This window comes from Manacus vitellinus, unplaced genomic scaffold (assembly GCF_001715985.3).
Source record: "Manacus vitellinus isolate BGI_N305 unplaced genomic scaffold, ASM171598v3 scaffold_18_pilon, whole genome shotgun sequence".
NCBI lineage: Eukaryota > Metazoa > Chordata > Aves > Passeriformes > Pipridae > Manacus > Manacus vitellinus.
This window is the reverse complement of record NW_021939324.1, coordinates 15245869-15271143: the sequence shown is the minus strand read 5'-3', so window position 1 is coordinate 15271143 and position 25275 is coordinate 15245869.

Sequence of the window (25275 nt, the reverse complement as noted above, 5' to 3'; positions counted from 1 at the left end):
CGACGACTTCTGCTACGTCTTCGTGGTGGAGCTGGAGAGTGGACTCAGCGGGCTGGGCATCTAATAAAAGATGGGTGCTTTCTATACCGTGTTATTAGGGGACATAAGTACCTGGCCCTGGGATGAACATTTCCATCTGGAAATGGCCTAATTCCCCTTCTATGTGAGACTTCCACTATTCTTCCACTATTTACTTACCTGAAATATAATAATAGAGATTCCAGAAGTATAAGAGCAGGGATTTTTTCCTATTTCCTTAGCATATAAAATCTTCACCATTACATTTCTGAGGAAGCCAAAAAGACAATTTATTAATCTGCCAAGCCTTCTTTTCTGTGTTATCAGTCTTGGCTAAAGGTAATCTGTCTGCACAGTCCTGTAGTTCAGAAATCACTAACTCAGAGTGGCAGGTGCCTGGCAACTGCTAACAATGAAAAATGGAGAAATCACAGAACCACATTTTGGAGATGTGCTGGCAACAGACATCCCTCCTGCAGTGGGCTAATTAGTGGATTAACCTCTTCAGTTTGGGTAAGAGGCCTTTGTGTCTCAGTGCTAAGCAAACAGATGCTTTCTCCTCCATTCACCACTTATACTCCAAAGAGAAACTGTGACCTTTTAGTGCTGGGATTCTGGGAAGTGAATTTTTTTTTTTCTTTGAAAATGAGGTCTCATAACCAGAAGAACCATTCACTTTACCAGGAAAGATGTGAATAAATGCGGCACTCAAATAATAAACCATGACATACAGGCATGGTGATGATGACAGGTAAGCCATAGCAGGGAAAAGGAGCTGGGCCTGGATGGTTTTGATGACGACAAATACTGTTCAAGGCCACTTCCAACTATGAGCAATGGAAACTATGATCTTGTGGGCAGCCACTTTCCTGGTTGTCTGTTTGCCTTCAACCACTCTTCATAATCCAGCCATGAGGTTTCCGAGCTCTACATTTGCACAGAAGGTGCTGCTTCAGCCCAACAGTGGGGTATCACAAAGCTGATATAATGGCCTCATCTCATAGTGCTAAAAGAAGGTATGAGAAAAGGGAAAAAGGAAGGTACAATCTTGGTGTAAAGGCAATACTCTTCAGGAATAGGAGTAAAGTTGATAAATCAGGAATTACCTAGTCCTTTTGTCCATTTTAGAGCTCCCAGGGCATTTGGCAAGTCAGAGGCCTGATATGAGCACTTGGTAAAGCTTGCCATGGGTCTTACACCCCAGGCTATGCACACCTAAATAGAGAGATGCCACGTTTGGTCAACAGAACAGCATGCTGTAGCCCCATGCTGCCAGTCCTCAAATTAGTTGTGTTATTTCAGCATAACATGGAACTGCCTGGTGTTAATGGGCTTATCTAAAAATTTTACTTTTTTCTTTCTTTTTCCTTTTTTTCATTGAAATGAAAATCAGAAGCCAGAAATGTCTTTTAGCTCACTGTCATTTCTGGTCTCACAGCAAGAACCTGCCAACAGCCCATACAGATCCTATGGACTAAAATTTACCCTGGCTCCCTCCCAGTCCCTTTTTCTCCTGGCCCTTCAGGAAGGAGCAGTGGATGTCTCTCTCTGTGCAGTTTATGGTTGCATTAGATAGCCCTCTAATGTGTGTGTGCGCCACAACCGCACTGCGCTATGCAGTGCAGCTGCTCTCAGCTGCCTGGGAGGGACTTGTCCTGTCTGCTGTCACCTGCCAAGGGGAGACAAGGGGAGACACAAGAGAGGAAAAATTAACCTTTTTTGTAATAAATTGCCTAAGAAAGGAAGAATCTGTAAGAGAAGGGACTTTCCTGAATACGTCTGCAGGCTGAGAGTCACAGCAGCAACTTCAACCTTCAAAGCTGGAGTTTTTAGAAACACCACAGATATCCATACTGGGAGAAATCAGGGGACAGGGCAGAGGCTGATGCAATGCATGGAGCAAGATGGGCACCAGGATGTACCCTGGGCACAGTCAAGAGGAAGGATGCAAGGAGGCAGCTTTGAGGTATGTAGCTGGAGCTGGGCAGCAACAGGGGAGATGGCATGGGCATGTAGAGGTATGAGGAGAGCTGGTAGACAGAGGGACAGAAGAATGTGGACTTCAGGAAATACTTGATGAAGAGGGAGAAACTAAGCAGTCTGAGGACTATGAAGAGTAGGAAAGAGATGGAGGAGCTGGCAGAACACCCTGCTAATGGGAAGCAAGAGTGATGTCTCACTGTAGGGCTGCTGAGTACACCTGTGCTGCTACCAGTGGATCTGAAGCTGAATGTCACATTGAGATGTTCATAGGGGCTGGAATGGTTTATCCAATTTGGTTCAGCAAATGTGTATAAAATACTTTGATTAAGTCATGACAATTTTTTGTTTGAATTAAAAATGAGGATAAAACAAATCAAAATACTGTGATCATTTACAAAGGCCAGATCTGGGCAATAAACAGTCTGAACTTCTTTTGTTCAGTAAGGAAATCCCTTTCTCCAAAAAGCAAATTTTTTTTTAATTATTTTTTTTAGAGCACTTTGCCTTGGGAGCAGTTTTCAGCTTTCATGGGAAAAAGTTTCCACTTATAACACACTCACTCAACACTAAAGTGAGTGCTCAGTGAGCTTGCAATGCACACTGCTGCACCATGTACAGTCACTTTGACCACCTGCCCAACCCTGGTTGACAGTGGCTGAACATGAGTCAGCAGTGTGCCCACAGGGCCAAGAAGGCCAGTGGCCTCCTGGCTTAAATCAGAAACAGCGTGGTCAGCAGGACTAGAGAAGTGATCATCTCTCTACACCAGTGAGGCCACACCTTGAATCCTGTGTTCAGTTCTGGGCCTTCACTACAAGAAAGACATTGAAGTGCTAGAGCAAGACCAGAGAAGGGCAACAAAGCTGATGAAGTGTCTGGAGCACAAGTCTTATGATGAGTGGCTGAAGGACCTCAGAGTGTTCAGCCTGGAGCAGAGGAGGCTCAGGGGAGACCTTATCACTCTCTACAACTACCTGAAAGGAGGATGTAGCAAGGTGGGGATCAGCCTCTTCTCCAAAGTAACATGCATGCAACAGGACAAGAAGAAAAAGCCTCAAGTTGAGCCAAGGGAGGTTTAGACTGGATATTAAGAAAGATTTCTTCACTGAAAGGATGGTCAGGCATTGCAACAGGCTGCTCAGGGAAGTGGTGGAAACACCATCCCTGGAAGTCTTCAAAGAACATGTGGATATGGCACTTGAGGACATAGTTTAGTGGTGGATTTTGCAGTGCTGGGTTAATGGTTAGCCATAATGGTCTTAGGAGTCTTTTCAAACCTAATGATTCTATGACTATTCTGCAGTTCCTCCACCTTACCCCATAGCTGTGTGCTGGAGGACAGACTGTACGGACGAGCATCACTATATTGTCTTAACAGGGCAGCTCTAAAACCAGGTCTAAACCCACCACACCTGATGAACGTGCATTTTGTGGTTCCCCTCCCGAGTGCAGCAAGGCAGGACATAACTCACCGGGAGCAGAAGCGGCGGCAGAGGGAGCAGCGGAGCCGCGCAGCGCGCCTCCTCCGCCATCTCCTCCCTCCTCCCCCCCCGCCCCTGTCGGCACGCAACTGGGGTCGCTCTGCCCCTTTCATACTTTGCCAGCATCTTCGTGGGTCGCTCCCTGCAGCTTGCCTTTATGTGTGTGCACAAAGCTTTCCCCATTCTCGTGCTCAGAAAGAGCGGCAGGAGGGCTGTTTTCTCCACGCCAGAAACGAGCGGCCTCGCTTGGCCACACTGTGGCGGCATGGCCTTTTTTTTAGCTCGGTGCTTTCTCATGGATTCCTGGCAGATGCCCTTATCTGCTACCTTTACCTGCACGGATCTAGGCGTGAGAAAGATTTCTTCTCCACTCCAGCCCTCTCATTTTTATTCCCACACGTACCCCATCCCGCTCTGCCCACAGCACATATTTTGGCAGCAGCTGCTAACACTTTTCAACTCTGTCCTTAATTAAAGACTTCAATAATGTCAATTCAATAATGTTCTTCTAATTTCCCATATAACATATTGGCTTCATCCCTTCTATTGTCTGGTGCATAGGGTTTCTTGTCCGTACTCCAAGTGTGTCTGGGTTGTGTGTTTAGTGTATTAAGAGTTTCTGCTTAGGTGAAGGATGGAAAGCGCAAGAAGGAAAAACATTTCATGCTGTCAGCTCTCAAGAAAAGGAAAAAAAAAAAAGCTCTGAAGAAAAATGACCAACGATGGTCTCACACCGTCCCTTGTGGGCTTCCACCTCCCCATTTAAGCTCAGCACTGTAGTGCTCCATCTGCTTGTGACACCTCCCACAACCAGCCTTTCTCCAAGCACCAAGGGCCAGAAATTCCCTGGACAACTAATGTGAAGAGACTCTTTAATCATTTTCTACCAGCTCCAAGACAAGAACTTATAGTTCCACAGCCAGAAAAAACTCAGGATTTACAAGCTTGGAGGCTTACCCAAACTTCAGCATTTTTTTCAGGCAGCAAGGATAGTTGTGCATTTGCAAACACTTCCAGGTGGGTTCACAGGTTCACCCAAACACACTTTCCAGTTTAGGCCCTGGAATTCAGCCAGAAGCAGGAGTTGCCGCTGCACAGGACCCATAGCAGTGGCCTGGGCAGGAGGCTGGCAGACAGTCAGAGCTTCCCACTCACAGCAGCTGCAGAGAGGGGGAAACACACAGCTTTAATGTAGGCCCTATGATGCACAGTGTACTGTTTTTGTGAGCAGAGGTTTCATATCTCTCCATTTCTCTACCATTTATTGCCTCCATCTTCTGACCCTAGGGATAGGAGTAGGACATAGCTGGTTTCAGGGGCAAAATAGGAAACACCTTTCCCCCTTCTTTGCAACCTAATGCATCCCATTTTGTAGCAGAAAAAGTATCCTGACATGTCATGGGAAGAGATTTTGCCAAGAGAGCAAAGCAAGGAAATTTTACTCAGTGTATAGGCAAAACGCCCTTTAGCACTCTATGAATGATCCCCTTCTACCTTTGCTTTCCCATGTTGTTGGCATGTGATACATGAGGCTACAGTCTGCAAATATGGTGTATTCCACTGCTAGTTCCCATGATATTATTGGAGTTCACACCCTTTCCAGGATTTATCTTAAAATCCTAACTCTAATGCTAACTCCTCAGAATGCTGACAATTTCCAAAACATTTATTATACAAGTAAATTTTCAAACCACAATTTTAAAGGTTACCAGACAGACCCACTAGTGAAAGGACAGGAACACTGAGTGTGTTTCTTATTAACTCATTGCCCAGTAGAAGTGGGCCTGTTGCTTACTTGTGCTCTTCCACCTGGGCAGTACTCTGCCTGGGATGTGGAGGGATCAGGGATAGGCTGGTCCTACTCTTCACTGGGCAGAGACTGTATATCTCAGACCTCCTCATCCTTCTGTCAACCCCAGATATGAGGGCCACCAGGTTTGAAAGCCTTGGGTAGGCATTTACATTCACTGGAGTTTTATAGCTTTGAGAGAGAGCAGAGCTGGCTTCAAATTCTCAACTAACCTCCTCCAAAAATATCCGGAGACCTTGCCTCATCCCTGTATGGGAGAAGTGACTGCTTCTCTGCTCACGCATAACATATCTGTTATAGGTTAGAAATTCAGGAGAATTTTTCTTCCCCCTGCCCCCCCACTGTAGGAAAGATGGAGTTTGAATGAAAAGGGGGAAGGGAGTTAATTAGCCTTACAAAAGAACTAGCTAGCCAGGCTGCATTCCTCGCTGATGGCCCATCAGAGGCTGGGGAGAGAGGGGAGGAGTTTTGGGAGGGGGTGGCTGGCTCTGCTCGGAGGGGAGAGATTCAGACTGCTGGGTTCTCTTTCGGGGACGGAGACAGGATCTGTGTTCAGTCCATTTGGAGAGAAGGCCTGGAAGCTGGGCTTTCTGGCTTCCCAGCCCTGACTGCTGGCCTCAACAGCTGAGAAGGTCTGTCATTGTGATGACTATCTCTGGATCGAGTTCACAGTGTGTAACATTTTCTCTTTTCAGCAAAGCAAAAGAATCTCCTCGGAGGGTCAGCCTCCTCTATGCTATGCTCCTCTAGCTCATCAAACTTTTCATAGGGTCATGGGGGAAACAGAAGTCTGCAGAAAAATGCAATTTTTCATGTAATCCAACTAAATGAAGACAAGCACTTCCCAAAGTTTTTACATTGCTACATGACTTTTTTGTTCAGTTTTTTGGGTTTTTAAAAATAGTTTTGCATTGACGGGAAAACAAAAATTGAAGTCTGCTGTTATGTGCTAACAAAGGTCGCCTTGCTCCTACAAAAAGGTCAGAATTTACACAAAAAGAAAGGAAAAACAGAAGCATGTATAAATAGAGGTGTTCAACACAAGACAATAGTAATTAACACAGCATAGAACATGAGTGCATAGTGAATGTGTGAAATCTGATTCACCTTTTAAACAATGTTAAACATGAGTTTCTCAATAAAACTTAAAAATTAGCTACTGAAACGTTACCAGTTCAGAGTGTTTTATTTTCAAAAAGGGCATTTTAGTGCTGTTGCATATAGAATGAAATACAGGGTGTAGGTGTGTTACTTGCTTTAGGATATGGTAGTGATATAAAGCCTAACCACAAAATCCTTTGTTATAGGTTAGAAATCCGAGATGGGGGATTTTTCTTCCCCCTGCCCCCACCGTAGGAGAGACGGAGTTTGAATGGAAAGGGGGGGCGATTACCTTTACAAAAGAACCCAGCTGGCTGGAGTTTGAATGGAAAGGGGGGGCGATTACCTTTACAAAAAACCCAGCTGGCTGAACCCCATTCCTAACGGATGGCCTGTCAGAGGCTGGGGGGAGAGGGGAGGAGTTTTGGGGGAGGGGTGGGCTGGCTCTTCTTGGAAGGGAGAGGGCAGTTTGCTGGGTTCTCTCTCTGGGACGGAGACGAGGTAGCTGTCTTTGTCTCCAGCTCGGATCTGCTGCGTTTTCATCGGAGAGTTTTTGTGCGAGACAGCGTCATCAGAGGACAACAGTGAGTTCCGTGGGGGTGGACTGCTTTCCTTTCCCCCTTCTTCCACTGGGGGAAGGGTCCCCATTCTCTTTTCGGCTTCTCCCACGACCCGAGACCCCCCCCCAGAGCCCGACAGCGCCCCCTGCAGGCCAACACAGGGTACTGCAGGCTCTGCACCTCCAGTGACCCAACAGCGCCCCCGCCAACCGTGATTAGAACTGCGCTAAAGGACAGAGAAGTATTCAGAGTTTTTCTTTTGTTTGAAGGGGATTTTTTGTGTACAGGACTATTGCCTAGTTTTTTTGTGTGTTCTGTTACTGTTCTTGCCAACATACATATATCTTTTAATAAAGGGTTGTTATTTCTTCTGTTTTTTTTCCGCACTTCCTCGATTAAAGCCCCTTAATTTTGAATTTACAGTTGCTGAGAGACAGGAGTTTGGTCTGTCTCATAACTCATCCTCTTTAGCAAACATTCCAGTCTCTTCAAACTGAGACATCCTTATTCATTTAAATGCTGAAGATTACTCTCAGTTTGCTATTTTTATGCATTGAGATCTGTGGGTGTGCCTCAGGTGCATTTTTTGTTTAAGATTTAGGAAACCAGATGCGTACAGTAGAGAGAAAAGAGAATCAAAAGCTGAACTCTAAGGAAGAAGTGCTGCCAAAGTCTGTGCAAAAGCAAAGGACACACAGAGGGTGTGTGTCCTATATCAGACCTACCATGCAGGTAGGTCTGATATAATCAGATTAATTTTGACTTGGTTTTGAGAGGAAGGGAGACTTCAGTAATAGTCAGGAATCACTACGAGAAGTAATTTGTATACTTCAAACTCCTGTACCTATTCAGTCTTCAGCTACTCCTGGCTTGACAAAGACATTGGTATCAAGTCTGCAGCTATCCAGACAGGTGTCCATGTATGATAATTTCATAAAAAGCTGAAGTTATTGGTGGTCTCATGTTATCTCTCTGGTCAGACAGAAACAACCACATTGGTATTATTTTTCAAAGGCCTGCTTGGTGTATCAGCTATCCTTTCTTGTATAGCATAGGATCAGGATACCTGTACTATCCACGTCCTTCTTTCTACAAGACCATTTGCACCAAAGCATTACCTGTACATGCTTTGCCGTGTCCCTTTTCACACTCCAATGAGGCTTTCTAGGAATTCACATTGTCTCTGTACCATTATGTACTGTAGGGTTCTCAGAGATCCCTCTCTTTCCCCCACAAAGATGCTCTGTCAGATTTAGGCAGGGTGTTGACCATGCTCATATACGTTTTATACAAACAAATCCTACTCTAATCACGCACTGCTCAGCAGCACTGTGACAGCTGCACTGACTGATTCCTCAGTCAGCATGGAAACTTGGACAGTGTGTAATGTAGACACTTGAAGTGGGACTTCCTAGTCCTCAGTGACATCCTTGTGCCCTTGCTCAGACATCAAGGGGCTGTCTTGCCAGCTCAGACAAAGCTTCAGCATATAAGCGAATTTCACTTTTGAAGATAATGATTAGTAAAAGAATGAATCATAGTGCAGCTGGGAAGCCTGTCAGCCCTGCTCTGACAAAAATTACCCTCTAGAGAAAGAAGTCTCTTCAGAAGAGAAGGAAGTCTCTTCAGAAGAAGCAGTTTCTCCAAAAGAAAGATAAAGCACTTTGTAATAAGAGCTTAAAAGAAAAGTATTCCAGCTACTTGAACGTAATACTGGAATACTTTCTTTTTTTTAGTCAAACACTGCTTTGAATAACTATGTATAAGTAAATGAGGGGGGAGCTGGGGATTTTGGCTCTTCTTAGCTTAATCACACCAAAGTCAAAGCTGCAAAGAATTCCTGCCTCCACTTTCAGTATCTATGGCGTTTCCATCACCGGGATTGACAGTTTCTTCCACACCAGATCATGTCATGGCTTTCACCAGTGGATTCACATGTTGCCTGGTTTGTATAGGACATGCTAACTAGAAAGCATCTTTAAAACAGGCATTTATGAGTCACTTGCTATTCAGCCATGCTGTCAAAAACCCACACTTTGAATACATAAGGGCATGAAAGAAACACTCTTAAAACCTTGAATCATTTTCCCTGACACGATCTTTCTCAAGCACTCTGAAAATGCTGCATGTTCCTGGAGCAGTGCAGCCTGGTTTTATCACAGCAAGCACATCTGAACATAGGTCAGGGCTATTTTATATTCCTCAGGATGACAACTTTGACCAGTACCTCCAGAAGCACAAATCACATCTCAAGGCAACGTGCCCAGCTTCCCTTTGCTGCCTGCTGGGAAGCCTCTCATGTTTTCCTACTGCAGGAGCTGCTAAAAGCTGGAAATATCAGGGAAAAACAAAAAAAAGGAAGATTGAAACTGTGCATACTTTTGGCTTTCAGCTTGTTTTCACATGGTGACATATTAGAGCATGCATTTTCAGTACTTATAGAAAATAATTTCATGAATTAATTTACTGCTGTCAGCTTCCTGAAAGTAAGCTTTAATCAGTTTTCCATGGCAGGCATTTAAAATTCTCCATATTTCTAAGCCTGCATAGCTTCAGATGAAAGAAAAAAACATCCTTCAGGTATGTAACTGTTTCTGTGTGCCCCATGAGGTTTTACTTTCAAGATTTTTACTTTCGGTTGACTGAATTACATTATGATCAGGTGACAGTGCCATTCCTAAATGCGACATATGATGCTGGTTGTGTTGGAGGTGATTCCATAGAGACAATGAATTAAATTATAAAACGCACTCTCTAGTTCCTGTTGTGCTCACTAGGAGCCTGAATTTCCAAGGTACATTTATGGCTCTAGTTACAAGACAGCTAGGTGAAACTTAAACCTACTCAGGAGATCCAGGAAGAAGAGTGCTCCACTTATGTCTCACTTTTAAGCAGTGTTTTGAACAGCTTACTGGTTTGTAGTGATTCTTGGAAAGAATCTCATCCATTTTTGATATCAGAAGTGAAGCCACTGCGTGCATGGTGGTTTACAATGGTTCTGCCAGGTCACAACACAGATTCAGACCTAACCATGACCTCCTCAGGCAAAGATGTTATCCTCAGCTCTGTGTTCTGTTCCAAACATCCCAACTTGCTGGGAGGAGAGGGTGATGGCCAAGCTGGACCTCAAGCTTCTGCAAGGTATTGGGAAAAATGGACACATCGAGCCAAAATATCTGCTTCCTTATGCTTGTTCACAGCATTAAATCATAAAAGGAGCAGGGACTGATTGCTTTGTGCTGGCCTTCCAAGTGCTCTAAGAGTACATTGTAAATAAAACTTCTCCTGGCACAATTTTTTGCTTTTATACCAGGGTATCTTCTGTGTGGCTGAATTAAAAGCCTGAGTCAAGATGCAATACTGCTACAGGAAGTGAAGTCTGAGGCTGTCATGGAAAAACGATTTGGAAAGTTGGGTAATGGATATCAGTCCAGAGGGACCTTGGCAAAAAGCTTTTCCCCAAAGCACAAGGAAGCTGGGTCTGGTCATCAGCATGAGCTGGACACAAGCAGCCCAAGGTAAAGCTCTGCCATGGTCAAACTGATGCTGCAGAAAAATGGGGAAAGGAGGTGATGTAATTTTGCCTTGGACAGGTTGGCACAGCTCTCACTACTTTAATGGGCATTGCACACATTCACAAGAGCCCTGCACCTGAGACCTGGTTCAGGCTAACAAAGTTATGCATGTTTGCCTTGACCTGCCACTGCTGCTTCTATACAGGTACCTGGAATCATCAGATGTCACAATGAGAAAGCAGAAAATGGAAAACTACCTTGTTTTTCCTACCTAGAAATACTCATCAGTTGATTATCCTCTATTCATTCCCCCATTTCCTGGCAAGCTACATATACCTGTTCAGAAGACAGAGGCGAGAAAAGAGAGTGGGAGATATCAGTTGTCGCTTCAAATGATTTGGCATTAGCATGTCACCAGTGTATCAGGGGGTTCAACAAAGGAATAGTAGGTGACTCACAGGCAGTGTGTCTGTGCTTGTGTACATCCCTGGTTCAGGCAGCATATTTATTCACTGGATTTTATGTGTCATGCAAGTGAAATGGGGGATTTGTCAAGGCTGAATGCACCTGGGGTTGACTGTCAGAGCAGAAAGGCTCCTCGTGGTGCAGCTCCCTGAAATGGTGGGTCCCTATGGCACATATCCTACTTGCAGTTCTGAACAGCTACATCCATGACACAGAAGGGCACAGTGTGCATCGCCCCAGGAGGAGCACCTGTGCCTGCATAGGTGCTCACTGCACACACACGCATATCCTCAAAGAGCTTGTTCAATGGCCCGTGCTGCACAGTTCCCATCCTAATACATGGACTCTGATCTAGGTCATCAAACTTGCTTATTACAGTGGTAGCTGGCAGAGGCTGTGGGAAAAACTACCTTGCAGTTATTGCTTTTCTTAATCCCTAAAGGAAAATGGGTCTTATGAGCATCTTTTCTCTCCCCTGCCCCCTATCTCTTCTGCTTTTTTCTTCAGTGTGGCAGATGGAATCCTTTCAGAGACAGATGGCATTTCCCAAGGAGTGCCTTGCTCTATGTCAGGTGTGAGTGAGTTATGAGTGTCCTGGGGACCTCGTGGCATGATCTTTGCTGGCTTGGCTGGCTCTGCTGGCTCTGTTCATAGCAGCAGAGAACAGCATGCTATTTTCATTACTGTCTCTAATTAAATACTGTGAGGGTGACCAGGACTAGCACTAAGGCACCCAGCCACAATACAGCTACTACCACATTTCCCCATGCTCCAGGTGGTATCTAGGCTTCAGAGGAACTTCTTTTGGCTGGGAGATCCCTCCATGGGATAGGGCAAAGCCCTGGTCTGTCTCCAGGAGCCAGAGGAAGCCAGGGTGCATAGCACTGCCCTTCATTCTCTTTCACTTTTCTAGAGCCTTGTAGGACCTCTCCTCTTGGAACACAGACAGGGGCTCTTAGAGCCTGATGCCCTATGTCCAGGCCAGCCACTGCCCTCAGACGCTGTTCTCTGCTTGAAGCATTCCTGTGGAGTGCTCTCTGCAGTTAGTCAGCTGGTCCTATCCACATTTTATCTTGGTGACTACATGAAATCCCTTCCTCAGACCCAGTCAATGGACCATTGTGCCAGGGTGCACCTGGGATTGGCTGCTCGTATACAACACCTTCCCCCTAAAAGGACACCAAGTGACCTGCCTTAGTCACCAACTACATACCTGGTTCTGGGGGGTCCAGGCACAGCACTCTCAACTAGAGAGCCCACATTAAGGCATGGTGTGGGCACCAACACCTCCTCCTTTTCCATTCAGTTCCGTTTCTGGTTGTAGCTATCTCTCCAAATGCAGCATGAGGAGAGGTAGAAGCAAGCAGGGCTTTGTAGCATGGTCCGAGTCATACAACCTTAGATTCAACAAGTACTCTTCCAGTTAGTGGTAAACTTCTGCCTGGCCCAGGCTCTGTCTTGCCATGTCTTCCAGACATGCCCTCTTCCAGACATAGGCAAACAGCTTCAGTGCAGGCAGAGGATGATCTTTCCCCCACCAAACCGATGCAGCTCAGAATATGAGCTTTAGCCCAGGTTTCATCCCTTTCTAAGTGGATCACCAGCTTTTCTGCACTGAGAGCTAGGGTTTACAAGTTTTTACACTACTGGGCTTCCTTCATCCATCCCACAGTTATACCTGGGCACTCAACTTATATTTTCCTTTTCTTTTCAATTTTTTCTTTGCTTGTTTGTTTTTACCTTTCTATTATGCTGATGTCTACCAAGCTCAGCTTTTTACCTTCATTTTTTTTTGTTCTTGTCACAATTCTCCAGGCAGAGGAGAAGGCTACTGGGTGCTTCAGTGCAAGATGTCATCCTTGTACTGATGGACCACAGCCTTCTGCTCAGTGAGCAGCAGAGAGGCTGTGTGCCTGCAGTGACCTGTCCCAGTCCGTGCTGTAGAAAGATGTGGATGGCATCACTGTGAACGCAGATACTCCTATCTACGTGGGCAGAAGTGTGTGTTGACAGCATGACATCAACACTGGGCTGGCTGCTACACTGTCTGATGAGTGTCATCTCCACTGTTTGAGGAGCTGCCTGCCCGTTTCCTTTGCAAAGATACAGTAAGGGAACAGGCACCCAAACATTAGTTGCTTCAGTGCGCATTTCCATGTCTTTGTGCATCTCCACATTTGGTGGCAGTGTAATCAGTGATGCTTGGGCTTTGTGTGGTAATGGTTGAATCATGGGCAATGTTCCCTGTGTGTGACTGTGCTGTGGGAGAAGTACCTTTCCCAGGGGTATAGGAGACAAGTCAGAGATCCCACATGCTCTGTGTGTACTTCATCCAGAGTCACCAGAGGAAACCTCGCACCTGCTGGTAGCTGGAATGAGACAGCTTATGCTTTGATGAGAGAACAGAGCCAAAATCCTTTTGAATAAATGCTATAAGGGTTCATTTGTAACTCAGCATCAAAGATACACTTCATGGTTGAAAAAATTTGTTGTTGAATGATGTTTACTAGGCAGGAACATCAGAGGAGGTTATTTCCAAGAGACTCAGAGACATGAGAAAAATGTTTGTTCATTATGTACCTATTTACCAGTATCACTTACTATAGGTATCCATTCCAAACAACATAATTTGGTAGAAGCAAGCTGTCCCATCCTGGCAATAGCAAAGGGAGCAGAACAACAACCTTCACAGTGTCTAACCTAGGAATTTGAAGGTGTGAGAATATCGAGATGATGACATACAAAGTACAAAGAAAGAAATCTTGTGGGACCAGGCAAAGCAATGGTGACTGAATGACCCAACCTAAAAGGAAACAACCTATGCATGTAGCAAAATTTTGAGAATACGGAGAGTTACTGAAAGATGTGAGCAGTGATAACAAAATGTGGTGAATATGATGAGCTGCAGTTAAAATACAGTGGACAAGTGGTTTAGTTCTGCAGAGCTGTGAAAGAAGTGGGTTTGGAGGGAGGTCAGACTGAGGCTATAGCCCCCTCCTCCAACTCTGCACCCTCTTCTAGCTCCTTCCCTTCTCCCAGAGGGTGAGCACTGCTTTGAGAAGCGGTTTTGTTGCAGCCTAACTATTGGAAGATGAGAAGATTTTTGATTCCTCTTCCAGTGCCTGACAGAAAAAGGAGGTAACATGTCTGGGAATGGGAGAGCAGAAGCTAGGAAGATGAATATACCACTAGCACAGTCACAGTGACACAGTGACAGCCCTTTGCCCTCTTCTCATAGCATAAGATTGGCAGGACAAAAAGAGCACTCTGTTATTAAAAGTGCCTGGGCTAATGTGCATTATATATACAGAGAGACATATATATATGTGTATATATATATGCTTTATCACACCAAACATAAATTATTTCATATGTCTTTCACTGATAGAAATGTAATAACCTTTCCAAAGGTACCAGTTTCAAAAGCTCACTTAAATAATAGTGATTTTTGTACCGTAAAAGCTTTTTGGAAGGCCTTAACTTGTAGATGTGCAACCAACTCTGTGCTGAACTAAAGCTTGTTAACTCATGTCAAACACTAATGCACCATCTTGATATGGACAATAACTCAAAGTAATCAGACAATAATTTCCCTCTGTATCAGAGGAAGTTGCTACTTTATTCTTGGTGAGAAGAGATGATAAACTAATGTGTAGAGGGACTAGAATAGGATCCTAATCTGCCGTGCCCGTGGTTAAGCTGTTCACCACTGCTGTTTTCCAGGGCCTGACTTACTCCACACAAACTATCCTTTAGACATTCCTCCAAGGACTTTTCCCCCCCACCTCCATGCTGCAGGACCGTGAAAGCAGGAGGTCCCTCCCTCACCTTGTAAATAAGCTATGAAATAATTCCTCAGCAAGAATTATGCTCCCCTGTACTTCCCTGCACCAGCCCTCCCTGAGAGATACCCAGGTGGGAGTTTGGGGCCAGGCAAGCAGCAGAGCTAGGCACCTTTGCAGAGTGGGTTCAAGAGGTTGGGAGGCACCTAAGGCTGGGCAGCCCTTATCCTGCTGCAACCTGCCTCATGAACAAAATCAGGTTTTTTTAGCTGTTAATTAAGAGATTCTCAGAGGTCTGGTGCTTCCCTCTCCTTTAACAGGTTGTGCTGCTGTATGAACTGTGCTGCAGATGTCAAGGTTGTGTTTTCTATTGTGTGCTTGTTTTCTCCCCCTGCGGAATGTTCACTTCACTTTGTGTGGTTCGTTCACCTTTTGTCATCTGCCACTGTTAGCTACAGCAAGAGGCACAGATTTTTGTTCACTTCTTTTACACACTCAACTGTCCTTTCCAGAACCTTGATGTAAGAGCACCTGTGTGGATGTGCAGACATCCTCTCTCTCTGCTTTGGCTGTGACAGAAGACGGTGTGGCTGAGCCCCACTTCTCCACTGCATTAATGAAGCTGAACGTAAGAGCAGTTCATCTGAAGCAGCACAAAGGAGAAAGGAGTGATTCATTCCCACTCTTGCTAATGCTTTCAGATTCGCTGGATTTGCAGTGACCCACAATTAAATCCCCCCCTTTTTATTTTCCTAGATCAGGTACAAAGCTCTACCCTGATAGATTAAATTTCAGTTTATCAGAGGCAGACTGGTCTGTACATGACACCATCAGGTCACGTACAAAACAGTCCAAGCAAGATGGGGTCTTGGATATGAAACCTACTTCAAAGGGTTTTCTGATCTATTTTTCACAGTAATATGTTCTGTACTGCACTGAATGTGTAGATATTAGCATGTGCCTAAAGCAGCGTTTTCCTTCTGCCATGAACACAAAAAATCCCATCATGTCAGCCAGCAACTGGCCCAGCTGCTCCTTTGCAGTGCCATGCCAGCAGCACAGCACCAGGTTGTGCAGCCCAGGGTTGCAGCACAGCTGGCAGCACCCCTCCATCGCAAGTCCCTGCGAGGGCATGTCCTGTCCCCAGAAAGCAGTGGGAATGCACTGCCTGCTACAGGGTAGGGGGAAGGGAAACACTGAAAAGGTAAGGGGAGGCACTGGGATTTCATCTCCATTCTCCCTGAATCCAGTGCACCAGAAGAAAGCATGGGTACCACCATGAGGATACCTTTTGCTAAAAGGAGCCAAATTCAATACTGATGGTGCTTGTTCCCCAAGCACCATTAGTAATGCCAGGGAGGGCTGCAGGATTTTGCAGAAAGCAGATACAGCAGAAAGTTGTTCAAATCTATTTAAAAAAAAAAAGCCCTCCAAGCTTTTAAGGTTGGCTGGGGGTAAATAACAGTACAGATATCCCAAAACACGACTTGCCATGTCACCTCCCATTCATCCCCACAAAACAGTACCATTGCACTCGGTTGTGATTTTCACCAGTCTCCAAGCACAAAGCCTGAGGATTCTGTCAGCATATCAAACCTGCCAGAGAAACATCCCACACCACTAGCCATGCTTCCTCCCACCCGGAAGCTTGTGCAAAGAGCCCATCTGCAGCAAGGACTGCTGCCAAGCCATCCCATGAGAGAATGGTGCTGGCACCATTCCTGGCTGGCAGAGCACTGGAACAAGAAAACCCAGCAGACCGGAGGATCTGAGGCTTGAAGCCACCTTAATCAAACACAAGGGCCGAATGGTTCTGCAACAACATATTTTAAAAGGGAGTCACCACTAGTGTCTATGGACAGATACAGACTAGTGAGAAGCACCAGGTGGGTATTAATATTTATGAAGGGAATTTTTGTTGGGAAAAAATGGACAATGATATCAAATATTTCTAATAAAGCATGAACTTGAGAGTTACTTTGCTTACCTGCAGGGAAAAGAAACCAAACCAGGACCAGCTCAGTTACAAGTCATGCCGCTGAAGCCTTTTTCAATTTGGACAATCTAATGGATAAATTGAATACTAATGGTGTTCATTATTACTAATTACTGACTGTGGAGGAGGGCACTAGGAGGCAGTCTGGGTCTTTTGGCCCTTCTGGGCACACTGCCTGTGGCATCATATCTTCCCCGACCTTGCTGTGCAGTTGAGTGTTGCAGATCAGAGGCTGTAGTTCACTCCAGACACACGCATTTTGGGAAACAGGATTTAAAGATCTTTTAAATTTACAGACTGCTCCAGCCAGTGCTGGTTGGCTCCAAGTGAGGAGGCAGTGGGGGCAGCAATGCTCCATGGCAACCCACAGGAGCACAGCAGTTTTTGCTCCACCGTGGTTGCTGTTGGCAGCACCTGGGAGACTTTTGGTTCCCCAGAGAAATGGTCACAGCACCAAGAGTACCAGAGTTCAAGAAGCACTTGGACAATGCTCTTGGATACATGGTGTGACTCTTGGGGATGGCCCTGTGCAGGGCCAGGAATTGAACTCGACGATCCCTGTAGATCCCTTCCAACATGGCAGGTTCTGTGATTCTGTGATTGAGCCACTCCTTGAGTGAGTGCTTTTTTTTCACTTTCACTCCCATTTCTCCTCCTCTGTCCACAGCACACCAGCTCCTCCACTTCTTTTCAGCACAAAGGCCCAGGTGCCTACTGCACAGGGGGACTTCAGAGGACACAGCTGGAGGTTGTATCCCTGCTAAGAAATGTCAAAACTCTGAGCCAGATCACAATAATCTCTTTTCCAAACTTTTTTCCCTTTTTTTCTCTACATTTGCTTGAAATAGTTTCCCTTTCCCTCTCCTCTCTTGTGTATTTCCCTGAAGGTTTCATACTCCACTTCAAGGCAATCTCAACAGACCACTTTTGATAGGTTTCAATGAAATCTTGTCATGGTTTAACCCCAACCATCAATCAAGTACCACACAGTCACTCACTCCTCCACCAGTGGGATCAGGAAGAGAATCAGAAAGGTAAAAGCTGGAAAACTCGTAGGTTGAGGTATAGACAGTTTAAAAGGGAAAGCAAAAGCTCCACAAGTAAGCAAAGAAAAACAAGGAATTCACTGCTTCCAATGGGCTGGCAGGTGTTCAGCCATCTCCAGGAGAGCAGGACCCCGTCATGTGTAATGGTGACTTGAGATGACAAATGCCACAACTCCAAACATCTCCCATACGATACATCATTTGATATGGAATATCCCTTTGGTCAATTTGGATCACCTATCCTGGCCATGTCTCCTCCCAGCTTCCTATGCAGTCTCAACTTTCCTGCCAGTGAGTCAGTATTAAAAGCAGTAAGGGCCTTGGCTCTGTGTAAGCACTGCTCAGCAATAACAGAAATGTCTCTATACTATCAACCCTGCGTTCAGCACAAATCCAAAACACAGCCCCATACTAGGCACTGTGAAAAAAATTAACTCTACCATAGACAAAACCATCACAGATCTCATTAACTAATTGCACATGAGGGTGACTTATATAAGTAATCTTCAGCAAAACTGGAGATATTACAAAGATACCATTTTCCTGAAAAACATGCTAGCAAAAAATCTAAAGAAAACCCCAGCTGACACCTGCTGTATCCTAAGCATGCTCCTTCTACATGCAGACACTAACTTGTTAAATGAAATGGAAGTGTATCACAGGGCAGCATGCACTGCCCTGCATCTCTCCTCACTCCACTGGCACCTTCCCCCTTCCTGAAGCTACCTGGTTCTGGGGGGTGGGAGGTGGAGCCCCTAAAGAGGGCATCTATCACTTGTTCCATATTTAGGATGCACCAGGAGCCACTTTGCCAGGGACATGATGCCTCCAGCAAAGCAGCTTTTTCCTCAGGGGTCCAGGAGGCAGTTGCTAATTGTAAGCAGTAGTGTCCCTGTGCCCCCTGTCTCCATGGAACGCAGCCGACACCAACACCAGCTGCCTGCAAGAGTGTCCTTTAACTTTTGAACTTGTGAGCCAAATTTTACCACAATTAATGACATATATTTTTAATAGTTTCATGAAAATAAAAAGCCAGCTGGAGAGGAAAAACCCCACATGTGTATCTACTCGTGCAGGGAAAGGTTCAGCCAGGAGCTTGCAGGTCCAGAAGAAACACCAGAGCAGAAAAAAACCGGCCTCATAAGCTCTGCAACTCACAGTAACCTGTGATTACCTTATGGCAAGTGTTCATCTCCCACTGAGAAGTCCTTGAGAAGCAGAGACATGGATTATGATTTGAAAATTACTGTAATAGAAAAAGCCCCTCCAAAGAGCCATTCTCTCTCTTTCACCACCCACCCCCTCCCTATCATCTTCACAATGGACCAGGCCATTCTTAGGCAAAGCGAAACCAGAGTGAATCCTACAACATCACTAAGCACCCTTAAGGGTGGGACCCGTGGCACTAAGAAGTGTGTGTAGCTCCCAGCACACACAGCACATGGATCACTTGCAACAGTGTTATTTTCCCGGGTCCTGGTTCCTAGCAAGGTGGTTGAAGGCACAAAGAGTGAATGAAACCAGCTGATGCAGTAGCTCCTTCCTGCAGCCTGAATTTGGCACGTTAGCTCGCTGTGATGTGGCTGGCTTTGCCTGCTAGACAACAAAATGGACTGAGGGACTATCACTTTTTCTGTCCCCACATGATCAATCCTTATCTTAACCTTCTCTTGGATAAGTTAAATAGGTCATATTCATGGAATCCCTAGACTGCAAGATTCCAGGTTGTTTAATTATTTTTCTATTCCACTTTTTTGTCCTCTCAAACTGCATCTTCAAGCATCACTACCAAACTTGAACACCATGCTTTCAGTAACATCCTCAGTAATACTAAAGGTGTTCAAATAGTCTCCCATTTACTGCTTCTCAAGCATCCTTTTAGACCTTTTACCCACAGAGCTTTCTAAGGAACATTTCCCTGCAGCTGCCATCAGCACAGCAGCATTGCACACAGGCTGTATGACTGATTCTCTGATAGTCTCTCATCTGACAAATGTGTCCCACAGTCTTGATTCCCAGATGCATGTGGTTATCATGGACATACTACCCCTGCTTATGGGAGGGAATGAGAGAGAAAATGAAATAGCAAGTAAGAGTCTTTCAAGCAGGGCGAGGGGTACTTCTTTGTTTGCCACAAGCTTTGTCTTTGTGGTACATAAACACAATTTTATAATTCCTCAGAGCACTTTTGTTCTCTTTCCATGCCATGGCAAGAAGCTTAAATCCAAGAACTGCTTTATGTGGGACCCTGTAACAAACCCAGGTGCCACAGGGGGTCCACAGGCATCTGGATTATAAACGCAGCTCTACATCAGCTGGTCCTGCTTGTCTCAGTAGAGGAAGTGTGGAGGAGCAGGAATCAGAGTGCAAATGGTTCCAGGCATGGAAAAAGATATGCAACAATTGAAAAAGGACTTTATTATATGGATTTTACAGTTCTTATGTGGTTTCAAATATGTGCATTGTATGTTACCCCTACAGTTGTACTGCCTAGGCATGTCCAGGCATGCCTCAAGTTGTCAGTTCCCAGCTTTCCCTGCTTCTCCCTCTGACTGGCTGAAAAAGCTGCAGTGAGGAGAGAGCTACCATTGGTCCTGTCCTTTCCCAGTTCCTCCCAGTTCCTCCCTCTTCCCCCGAGTCCTTACTCCTATTCGTTCTCCTGGTTGTCTGTCTCATGCTTCACCCCATTTTCTGGCCCTTTCCACGCCAGAGTTTATATAAACCCCCGCACGCCCTCAGTAAACCACCATTGCACCCAACCTTCAACCTCGACTCAGAGTCTTTGTGCAGTGTCGCGGTCCCACTCCCCTCTCCCCCGGACCGTGGCAAGGAAGGGCACTGCTCAGCATCTCTGCACTCAAACGATCCCTTCTATCAAGTAGACTTTGTATCAGACTTCAACCAAGACCATGGTTTAAGAGGCCCAATCCTGGCTGCAGTCAGGACAGACAACATAAACCACAAACCAGAGTCTGAGAGTGCAAAGGGCTGTCTGTGCACAGGTCTTAGTTTGATCAGTGCTGCAGTCAAGGTTTTGAAGACTTAAGTTCTTAAGAGATTTGGCTATCAGTTTTGTGGAGTTTCAGCCATCTGAAGATACTGAAGTTTTTAAGCCACTTCTGTCTCTGTCTAGCCCCATGTAATGATGGCTTACAGGCATTTGTTATAAGCCACGTCCTACAGATGTACAATGCACGTGCCCACTGTACTTTGACTACTCAATGCTGCACAACCTGTATTTTATTTTCCAGACTTGTTCAGATAAAAAAAACAAAGGTCTCTACCACATATTTGAGATGCTGATACTGTAGGCATCTGAACTCAATGGATATTGGAGTTGAGGGCAGGCTGGTGGTAAGTGTGCAACATGACTGATGAGTCTCTGATCTTCATTTGCTGTCTGCACAGCTCATCAGCATTAGACAATTAACGCTATCTGGTCTCCTGTATCTTCTCCTTCTTGCTCTCACTAAGGGCTACTTACTCAGGCACGATGTCTCCCATGTTCGGTTGGATATTAGGAAGAAATTTTTTACAGAGCGGGTAATCAGACACTGGAATGGGCTGCCCAGGGAGGTGGTGGATTCACAGTCCCTGGAGGGTTTTAAGATGAGACTGGATATGGCACTTACTGCCATGGTCTAGTAACCACAGTGGCGCTGGATCAAGAGTTGGACTTGATGATCTCAGAGGTCTTTCCTAACCCAGTTGATTCTATGATTCTATGTTAAAGGCTTGTTTATCTGAGACAGTCATCCCACCGTTTTAGTCTTTAAAGCTGAGCTGAACTCTGCATTGTATCAAACTACTTTTTACTTTTTAAATGTACATCTTAACTAGAGATATAGTTCTTACCACCACCACAATAAGCCCAAGGACCTCAAAATATCTGCTCTGCAAGAAGGCAAAAAATACAGCTTTGCACCCAGGGAACTGAGACAAAAATCAAACTCAAACTCAGTTTTCCTAATGTCCATATTCAAGCTATGGGATGTCTTTGACAGGATGGGATTATTTTAGTTGGAGGGTATTTCTTCCTGCCCAAGTTTTGCTCCCAATTTGTCACTCTGATTTCTATTTGGACCCATCCCCCTTTATTACTTTTGCAGATTTCTCAACCAGTTTGACAGAAAGAAGCTGGATACTGTCTTTATCTTGCAGGATAAACTAAATTGAACTAACTAAAGGGTTAGTTCATCTTTGAACTTCTGTGGTTTTTTCCCCTGGAAAAACTAAGCCAAATCAGTCACACCTGGTAGAGAAATTGGACTGATCATTCCAGTAAACACTACATGTGCCAGTAGCTGTAACTTTCATTTTCCAAGCAGCAGAGAGATTAAGCAAACAAAGCTGCAGCTATTCAGACTGTTTGTCTCATTAGGAAAGAGAAAAGTCATTTGTTCAAAAATACATTGAACTTCTACAGCAGCAGCTGTCTGCAGTGAAACATGGGATACATTTTGCTTTTGCTCTGAAACTTGCCTATTCTGATTCATAATTTCCATGCACAGAGTGACAAAGTGCTGACAGAGGATGCAGGAAGCAGTGGGCTAACGCTGCCAGCTTCACGCTTACCACGTGCATGGCTGTGGTACCTGACCTGCTTACTGAAAAGGTTTTAGTAGTGCCAGTGATAATTTGGGACTCCTTCTTCCTTTTTGTAATAGCCATGATGTATGCATTTCTCATTAAGGCTGCTGGGAGCATGTGAGGAGGATGCTGACAGGAGTGACAGTTTTATTTGCCCACTGCTCAGTGCAGCATCCTTCATCTTCCCAACACAGCCCTTGTCAGGCTTTTCTGCCACAAAAGTGTGACTGAAAAGGAATCCTAAGGAATTGGTTCTCCTTGCAAACTAACCCCCCAAACCCAAAGAAGGATCTAAGGACTTAAGAAAAAAAAGAACACAGACTTCTTTTGCATTCAACCAGAAACTGTTTTCAGTTAGGTAAACAACTCCACAGAACAACAGAGACTGACACTATCATGAAAGCCAGTTCAGAAGTTGAACCTGCATTAAGACCATATTTCTTCCTCGAGAAAAAAGCTGCAATTTATGAATTTTATTTTTAAGAGCAATTTCTTTTTATCATCCACTTGGGGCAGAGATTGTGACAATATTTAACTGATACCTTTCTTTTTTTTCCTCTTTGTGGTATCCCAGCATATTGCTCCTCTAGACAATCTCTAGACTTGTAGTTTCTTTAAAGACATTGAAGCCAGTGGTAAAACTTCCTGAAAACCAATAGAACGCCTTTCCAATATAACTGTATGTCACACCTCTGTGGATTAGACTCCTGTATGAAATACCATATTTGACTGACTTTTACAATTTGCTCACGTTTATTTTGTATTATCTATGCAAAACAATATTGTGACAAAAATGTGGTAATGAAATTATTCTGGAAATAGATTTTCTCTTAAGATGTCAAAACTATGGGATATATGTAAACAAAGTTAACTTGCAAAAAAAAAATCAAATACAGTAACTAGGCAGAATCAACACATGCTTTTATTTCCATTGCATATAAAATTTCATATGAAGGTATCGATGTACAGTACTATCCCATAGGCTGTAAAGAGAGGCTAAGAAACCAGTGAAAGAATAGCCATGTGCAATGTTCACACAAGTTGCCACTCTCAAGACATCCCCAAAGAAAATATTGAATTAAAACAGTAACAACAAATTGTTCAAGATTTCTGTTGTTATAGTGTCCCTTTTATACCATATAAAACAAAAGCATTCAATTTCCTTTGGGCCAGGGCTGCTAAAATCTACAGTTTGTGTCAAAAAGGAGATCCTATTTTTCCTTGAAAAGGACTCTCCTTTTATGAAGAAGTCACAAGTTATGAGGGCTGGGCATCACTGGAATGGAGGAGAGGTATTTACCTTACTCTGGCACATTCAGTGATACCAGCTCTAAATAGCCTGGAGCAATGTGACAAGTCAAACAGCAAGAGATGCTCAGTCCAACCTGCAAATCTAATAGTAGTGTTATTAAAACATCTAACTGTTTACCGCTCTTCTGCAGAGCTAGTGCATTATGCTACACACACCTGTACAAAGCCTTAGCTACACCTATATAAAATAAAACTTTGGCTACTAGTAACACTAATATTGGTGTTGGAAAGCATTTCCAAGACTGAAACTGTCTTTTGTGCTACTTTATGGACTCTGCTTATACAGTGATAATTTGTGCTACTAAAGAAGAGACATTACAGACAATTGTAAAAGTGTATGAGTTATACCCTTTTAATTCTGATTATTCCATTTCTCAATATGAATTGAAATCAAATGCTTATCAGAGATGCTTTCCAAAGCTGTTTCAGTGCAACACAGTACTGAAATGCAGCATCATTTATTTTGTTAGGAACAAAAAACGTCTGCAATAATCCCCAATGACAGGCTGTAAAAAGATAATAAGAGAGACAATACAATTACATTACCAGAAGTCTGGAAAAGCTCGAACTTCCAGCAGGGTCAAGAATGAACGTTTATTGTAGTATCACATATATTAGCTCATAAGAGTATCCCCCATCAGTTAGCAACTAAAAATACGGTAGAAATGCCCAGCCCTAGCCCCAAGGCTACCTTACTTTCCAATGCAGCAAAACAAGACAATATTGTTTAAAGTTAAGGCACAGCCCTGGGACCAAAGACCTGAAGCTTTTTAAATTTATATATCTTTACGTATTTTATACTTTTCGTGAATCTTCCATAAATGAGCTCTATGGTGACACTGAATATATTACAGGAGAAAAAAAATGTACAAGGAATATGTATACACAATAATCATTCTCTCACCAAGAGTTTCCAAATACAGCAACACCACCCTCACACGGATGATGTTATAATAAGAACTGATAATTTACAATTAACATTACAGTATGTACATTACAATAAATACATGGTTGTAAACAGAGACAAACAAGACTGTATTACAGGTAAGGTCATTTGGTGAGAAAAATGCATGGCACAGAAAATAAATAATGCATTTGAAAGAACTGTCAAAGCTTTCTATAAAATCTATCTCATTCAAGTTTTTTAAACTTCTGAATGCTATTTGTTCTATTGATATTCTTTCATTATCATTTTTAATGACACAAAACAATTTAAGAATTTAAATACAGCATTACTGAGTACAGCAACTTGCAAGCTAAAGTGTACTGTTATAAACAAGGTGGTTTTTCTTTTTTTTCCTCCCACTCATTACTCGCCCACAGCATTTTCTTATGGCAAAATATTCACAACACATAAAGCCACTCGTAAATTGTATTGTTTTAAAGCAGTGTACAATGCTAAAACACACTTTGGCAAAAGAGAAAAAAAAGATTGTACAGTGCGTTATATCCCCAACTCTAAGAAATTATATCATTTTCTATGATTTGATTGTCCACATGTATAGGTGTATATTTCACAATACGGTCTTATGTCTATTTACTTTCAATTAGTGCAGTTACAAAACCTTCCAGGTCCTACGGGTTATTCTGGAATTTATATTGCTTTTGCATTACTGA